This window comes from Maylandia zebra, linkage group LG18 (assembly GCF_041146795.1).
Source record: "Maylandia zebra isolate NMK-2024a linkage group LG18, Mzebra_GT3a, whole genome shotgun sequence".
NCBI lineage: Eukaryota > Metazoa > Chordata > Actinopteri > Cichliformes > Cichlidae > Maylandia > Maylandia zebra.
In genome coordinates, this window is record NC_135184.1 from 36,271,068 (window position 1) to 36,278,465 (window position 7,398).

At 45.4% G+C, this 7,398-nt stretch overlaps 5 non-coding genes across 5 annotated transcripts; all 5 read left to right on the forward strand.

Moving 5' to 3' along the window:
* trnap-ugg (transfer RNA proline (anticodon UGG)) lies at nt 1-72 on the forward strand. The gene has a single exon. It is a non-coding gene; the product is annotated as a tRNA-Pro (tRNA).
* Nucleotides 73-3,246: 3,174 nt separating this feature from the next.
* trnap-agg (transfer RNA proline (anticodon AGG)) lies at nt 3,247-3,318 on the forward strand. The gene has a single exon. It is a non-coding gene; the product is annotated as a tRNA-Pro (tRNA).
* Nucleotides 3,319-4,184: 866 nt separating this feature from the next.
* On the forward strand, nt 4,185-4,256 carry trnap-agg (transfer RNA proline (anticodon AGG)). The gene has a single exon. It is a non-coding gene; the product is annotated as a tRNA-Pro (tRNA).
* A 1,905-nt stretch (nt 4,257-6,161) lies between these two features.
* On the forward strand, nt 6,162-6,233 carry trnap-ugg (transfer RNA proline (anticodon UGG)). The gene has a single exon. It is a non-coding gene; the product is annotated as a tRNA-Pro (tRNA).
* Nucleotides 6,234-7,114: 881 nt separating this feature from the next.
* On the forward strand, nt 7,115-7,186 carry trnap-ugg (transfer RNA proline (anticodon UGG)). Its single transcript has one exon. It is a non-coding gene; the product is annotated as a tRNA-Pro (tRNA).
* The last annotated feature ends 212 nt before the right edge of the window (nt 7,187-7,398 follow it).

A 7,398-nucleotide genomic window follows, 5' to 3' on the forward strand; every position in this document is an offset into this window, starting at 1 on the left:
GGCTCGTTGGTCTAGGCGTATGATTCTCGCTTTGGGTGCGAGAGGTTCCGGGTTCAAATCCCGGACGAGCCCCCTTAAAATCACCAGCTCTTAGCTTCATGGAATTCTTTGGTAAGACACATTCCTTCTGGGGCATTGTAAATGTGCTGTGTGCCAAACCATTCAATGTGATGTGTGACACCAATTTGTCTTTCTAAAATAACGTTTTTGATTTTGTGAAGGAGTCACTCTCATGACTCATTGAGTGATGCCATTGACTGCATAGTCCCTGCCATGCAATCTGTATATGTCACATTTTGAGATTGCCTTGGAAACATTACTGGGCAGGTACTAAAAAAATACCTGTAACCAGGTACTATCACCTAATGGAAACTTTAAAGATCGAGCTGAGTCAAGTTAAGCCAAGCTAGGTAGGTGTAAGTGGAAAAGGGCTATTAGAGATCACAAACTCTGATCAAAATTGAGGCCATTCAATCAGAATCAGAATCAGAAACTTTATTGTCATTGTCACGAGAACAACGAAATGAAGAATGGTCCCCGATCATTGCATCATCCCTAGCAATATCAAAATATAAATAAAACAATAAAATTCAATAAATAAAATAGATAGAATACTTAAAATACTAATAAGATGTAACAGTAAAACATTCACATACATTCCCACACACATGCTTCAGGCCGTGCATAGATTAACACAAGAGTGGCGTGATGGACATTTTTTTTGTAGTATTCAGATGTGTTATTGCAGTTGGATAACAGCTGTGTTTGAGTCTATTAGTCCTTGCTCTGATTGCCCTGTACCGTCTGCCTGAGGGCAACAGTTCGAACAGGGAGTGGCCAGGATGTGAGGTGTCTTTTATGATGTTTTGGGCCTTTTTAAAACAGTGGGCATTGTGTAGAACTTCCAGTGTGGGGAGAGGGCAGCCAGTGATCTTTTGGGCGGTGTTAATGATCCCTTGGAGTGCTTTCCTCTGAGCCCCTGTGCAGCTAGTGTACCAAATACATATGCAGTAAGTTAGAACACTCTCAATGGTGGCTCTGTAGAAGGACACCAGCAGTTTCTGTGTGATGTTATTCCTCCTGAGAATTCTCAGGAAGTACAGTCTCTGTTGGGCCTTTTTCAGCAGCTCGGAGGTGTTCACACTCCAGGAAAGGTTCTCCTCTATATTGACTCCCAGGAAGCGGAAGCTTGCCACCCTTTCTACACAGTCCCCATTTATGAATAGTGGTTGGATCTCTGCCTTTTTCCTTCTGAAATCTATTATGAGTTCTTTGGTTTTTGAAGTGTTGAGGAGGAGGTTATTGGCCTTACACCATGACGTCAGCTGCTCCACCTCGTCTCTGTACGTAGACTCGTCTCCCTTGGTAATGAGCCCCACCACTGTGGTGTCATCTTCAAATTTCACAAAGATGTTGCTGTGGTGGCGAGGAGTGCAGTCGTGTGTGTAGAGAGAGTAGAGCAGTGGACTGAGCACACAGCCCTGGGGTGAGCCAGTGCTGAGACTCAGGGCTGAGGATGTGTGATGGCCAACTCTGACTCTCTGTCTACGGCCCGAGAGGAAGCTGTTGATCCACATGCAGGTGCTGTATGGAAGCCCCAGGTCTTGTAGCTTGGCCACCAGTTTATGTGGAAGGATGGTGTTAAAAGCTGAGCAGTAATCCACGAAGAGCATCCGCACATAGCTACCATGCTCTTCCAGGTGAGTTAATGCAGCATGGAGTGCTGTGGCTACAGCGTCTTCCGTGGACCGGTTTGCTCTGTAGGCAAACTGGTGTGGATCCAGGCTGCGGGGCAGGGCTGCTGTGATGTGTCTGCAGACCAGCTTCTCAAAGCATTTCATTACCACTGGGGTGAGTGCCACCAGTCTGTAGTCATTCAGGCCGGTGATGTGGGGCTTCTTAGGCAAGGGGACTATGGTGGAGGACTTCAGGCAGAGTGGGACAGTCGCCTGTGCGAGGGATTTGTTGAAGATCCTGGTGAAGATCCCAGCCAGCTGTTCTGCACAATCCCTCAATATTCGACCTGGCACACCATCAGGACCCGCCGCCTTCCTCGGGTTAACAGCCTGCAGCATGCGCCTCACCTCGTGCTCTTCCAGGGTGAGGGTGGTGCAGCTATGGGTGGCGTGTTGCTGCTGTGGCTCCAATACCTCCGGTACCCTGGTCTCAAAGCGGGCGAAGAAGATATTCAGCTCCTCTGCCAGCTCCAGGTCACCGTCCGCAGCTCCGAGATTGATCTTATAGTTGGTTAGGTGCTGGATGCCTTGCCACACCTGCCGGCTGGTATTACTCTTCAGATGGTCCTCAATCCTCCTATAGTCCCCCTTTGCCTCTCTGATGCCTCTCTTCAGGTTGGATCGGGCTGTGGTGTAGTAATCCCTGTTGCCAGACCTGAACGCAATGTTCCTCTCCTGCAGCAGCTGCCTGACCTCCCGGGTCATCCAGGGCTTTTGGTTGGGATAAGCCCGGATCCGTTTGACTGCTGTAACAGTGTCTATGCAGTGTTTTATATAGCAGAGGACACTGTCTGTGAACATTTCCAAGTCCTGATGTTCAAAGATATCCCAGTTAGTCCTGTCAAAACAGTCCTGCAGCTGCTGAGAGGCACCATCTGACCATATGGTAATATTCTTTGTGATGGTAAGAGCAGTTTTCTTGAGGGGGGCATATGCAGGGATTAGAAACAGTGACAAGTGGTCAGACTGACCCAGATGTGGCAAAAGTCTGGCCCTGTAGCCCATTTTGATGTTGGAATAAACTGCAATTTCGGTGTAAAGACGTTAAACTACATATGTGAAGGTCTCATAATGGTTTCACCTCTGCTGATAATTACCCACGCCTTTTTTCCACCCCTTGGCTCATGTGATGTGTTTCATAGTTGGTCAACGACCCTGGTAAAGCAAACCCGCTCTGGGTTTTAAATACCTGGGACTCTCCAACGTTTAGTTTTAGATCTAACGAAGGTTCTCAGAGGAGAGGTGAAAGGTCTTCAAGGCACTTAGAGAATTCCAGCTGCTTTCTTTCAAAGCTCATCAGACTACCATGACGTGGATGACTGGGAACCCTTTTTTCTCATTCACTGTGTGCAGTCCCTCTGGAGTCATCCCTGTTGGAGCTTGTCAGTAGCAAAGGCCTGAAGGTACAAAAATGAATACTGAAGAGAGCTTAACACCATTCCTGCTTGAATTTGAAGGCCGATTTAAGTCTATCCTTTCAGAGTTCCAGACTTAAACACATACTTCCTGTGGCTCGTTGGTCTAGGCGTATGATTCTCGCTTTGGGTGCGAGAGGTCCCGGGTTCAAATCCCGGACGAGCCCCCTTAAAATCACAAGCTCTTAGCTTCATGGAATTCTTTGGTAAGACACATTCCTTCTGGGGCATTGTAAATGTGTTGTGTGCCAAACCGTTCAATGTGATCTGGGACACCAATTTGTCTTTCTAAAACAACGTTTGTGAAGGAGTCACTCTCATGAGTGATGCCATTGACTGCACAGTCCCTGCCACGCAATCTGTATATGTCACATTTTGAGATTGCCTTGGAAACCTTACTGGGCAGGTACTAAAAAATACCTGTAACCAGGTACTATCACCTAATGGAAACTTTAAAGATCGAGCTGAGTCAAGTTAAGCCAAGCTAGGTAGGTGCTAGTGGAAAAGGGCTATTAGAGATCACAAACTCTGATCGAAATTGAGGCCATTCAATTTCGGTGTAAAGACGTTAAACTACATATGTGAAGGTCTCATAATGGTTTCACCTCTGCTGATAATTACCCACGCCTTTTTTCACACCTTGGCTCATGTGATGTGTTTCATAGTTGGTCAACGACCCTGGTAAAGACAACCCCATCTAGGGTTTAAATACCTGGGACTCTCCAACATTTAGCTTTAGATCTAACGAAGGTTCTCAGAGGAGAGGTGAAAGGTCTTCAAGGCACTTAGAGAATTCCAGCTGCTTTCTTTCAAAGCTCATCAGACTACCATGACGTGGATGACTGGGAACCCTTTTTTCTCATTCACTGTGTGCAGTCCCTCTGGAGTCATCCCTGTTGGAGCTTGTCAGTAGCAAAGGCCTGAAGGTACAAAAATGAATACTGAAGAGAGCTTAACACCATTCCTGCTTGAATTTGAAGGCCGATTTAAGTCTATCCTTTCAGAGTTCCAGACTTAAACACATACTTCCTGTGGCTCGTTGGTCTAGGCGTATGATTCTCGCTTAGGGTGCGAGAGGTCCCGGGTTCAAATCCCGGACGAGCCCCCTTAACATCACAAGCTCTAAGCTTCATGGAATTCTTTGGTAAGACACATTCCTTCTGGGGCATTGTAAATGTGTTGTGTGCCAAACCGTTCAATGTGATGTGTGACACCAATTTGTCTTTCTAAAACAACGTTTGTGAAGGAGTCACTCTCATGAGTCATTGAGTGATGCCATTGACTGCACAGTCCCTGCCACGCAATCTGTATATGTCACATTTTGAGATTGCCTTGGAAACCTTACTGGGCAGGTACTAAAAAATACCTGTAACCAGGTACTATCACCTAATGGAAACTTTAAAGATCGAGCTGAGTCAAGTTAAGCCAAGCTAGGTAGGTGCTAGTGGAAAAGCGTTAGAGATCACAAAGTCTGATCGAAACTGAGGCCATTCAATTTCGGTGTAAAGACGTTAAACTACATATGTGAAGGTCTCATAATGGTTTCACCTCTGCTGATAATTACCCACGCCTTTTTTCCACCCCTTGGCTCATGTGATGTGTTTCATAGTTGGTCAACGACCCTGGCAAAGACAACCCGCTCTGGGTTTTAAATACCTGGGACTCTCCAACGTTTAGTTTTAGATCTAACGAAGGTTCTCAGAGGAGAGGTGAAAGGTCTTCAAGGCACTTAGAGAATTCCAGCTGCTTTCTTTCAAAGCTCATCAGACTACCATGACGTGGATGACTGGGAACCCTTTTTTCTCATTCACTGTGTGCAGTCCCTCTGGAGTCATCCCTGTTGGAGCTTGTCAGTAGCAAAGGCCTGAAGGTACAAAAATGAATACTGAAGAGAGCTTAACACCATTCCTGCTTGAATTTGAAGGCCGATTTAAGTCTATCCTTTCAGAGTTCCAGACTTAAACGCATACTTCCTGTGGCTCGTTGGTCTAGGCGTATGATTCTCGCTTAGGGTGCGAGAGGTCCCGGGTTCAAATCCCGGACAAGCCCCCTTAAAATCACAAGCTCTTAGCTTCATGGAATTCTTTGGTAAGACACATTCCTTCTGGGGCATTGTAAATGTGTTGTGTGCCAAACCTTTCAATGTGATCTGTGACACCAATTTGTCTTTCTAAACCAACCTTGTTTATTTTGTGAAAGAGTCACTCTCATGAGTCATTGAGTGATGCCATTGACTGCACAGTCCCTGCCACGCAATCTGTATATGTCACATTTTGAGATTGCCTTGGAAACCTTACTGGGCAGGTACTAAAAAAATACCTGTAACCAGGTACTATCACCTAATGGAAACTTTAAAGATCGAGCTGAGTCAAGTTAAGCCAAGCTAGGTAGGTGCTAGTGGAAAAGCGTTAGAGATCACAAACTCTGATCGAAATTGAGGCCATTCAATTTCGGTGTAAAGACGTTAAACTACATATCGTTAGCTTCATAGCATAATTGCCTAAGTCATTTGACTAAGTCAATGACTTAGGCACTTATGCTATGAAGCTAACGATATGTGAAGGTCTCATAATGGTTTCACCTCTGCTGATAATTACCCACGCCTTTTTTCCACCCCTTGGCTCATGTGATGTGTTTCATAGTTGGTCAACGACCCTGGTAAAGACAACCCGCTCTGGGTTTTAAATACCTGGGACTCTCCAACGTTTAGTTTTAGATCTAACGAAGGTTCTCAGAGGAGAGGTGAAAGGTCTTCAAGGCACTTAGAGAATTCCAGCTGCTTTCTTTCAAAGCTCATCAGACTACCATGACGTGGATGACTGGGAACCCTTTTTTCTCATTCACTGTGTGCAGTCCCTCTGGAGTCATCCCTGTTGGAGCTTGTCAGTAGCAAAGGCCTGAAGGTACAAAAATGAATACTGAAGAGAGCTTAACACCATTCCTGCTTGAATTTGAAGGCCGATTTAAGTCTATCCTTTCAGAGTTCCAGACTTAAACACATACTTCCTGTGGCTCGTTGGTCTAGGCGTATGATTCTCGCTTTGGGTGCGAGAGGTCCTGGGTTCAAATCCCGGACGAGCCCCCTTAAAATCACAAGCTCTTAGCTTCATGGAATTCTTTGGTAAGACACATTCCTTCTGGGGCATTGTAAATGTGTTGTGTGCCAAACCTTTCTATGTCATCTGTGACATCAACTTGTATTTCTAAAATAACGTTGTTGATTTTGTGAAGGAGTCACTCTCATGAGTCATTGAGTGATTCCATTGACTGCACAGTCCCTGCCACGCAATCTGTATATGTCACATTTTGAGATTGCCTTGGAAACCTTACTGGGCAGGTACTAAAAAAATACCTGTAACCAGGTACTATCACCTAATGGAAACTTTAAAGATCGAGCTGAGTCAAGTTAAGCCAAGCTAGGTAGGTGCAAGTGGAAAAGCGTTAGAGATCACAAACTCTGATCGAAATTGAGGCCATTCAATTTCAGTGTAAAGACGTTAAACTACATATGTGAAGGTCTCATAATGGTTTCACCTCTGCTGATAATTACCCACGCCTTTTTTCCACCCCTTGGCTCATGCGATGTGTTTCATAGTTGGTCAACGACCCTGGTAAAGACAACCCGCTCTGGGTTTTAAATACCTGGGACTCTCCAACGTTTAGTTTTAGATCTAACGAAGGTTCTCAGAGGAGAGGTGAAAGGTCTTCAAGGCACTTAGAGAATTCCAGCTGCTTTCTTTCAAAGCTCATCAGACTACCATGACGTGGATGACTGGGAACCCTTTTTTCTCATTCACTGTGTGCAGTCCCTCTGGAGTCATCCCTGTTGGAGCTTGTCAGTAGCAAAGGCCTGAAGGTACAAAAATGAATACTGAAGAGAGCTTAACACCATTCCTGCTTGAATTTGAAGGCCGATTTAAGTCTATCCTTTCAGAGTTCCAGACTTAAACACATACTTCCTGTGGCTCGTTGGTCTAGGCGTATGATTCTCGCTTTGGGTGCGAGAGGTCCCGGGTTCAAATCCCGGACGAGCCCTCTTAAAATCAAAAGCTCTTAGCTTCATGGAATTCTTTGGAAAGACACATTCCTTCTGGGGCATTGTAAATGTGTTGTGTGCCAAACCGTTCAATGTGATCTGAGACACCAATTTGTCTTTCTAAAACAACGTTTGTGAAGGAGTCACTCTCATGAGTCATTGAGTGATGCCATTGACTGCACAGTCCCTGCCACGCAATCTGTATATGTCA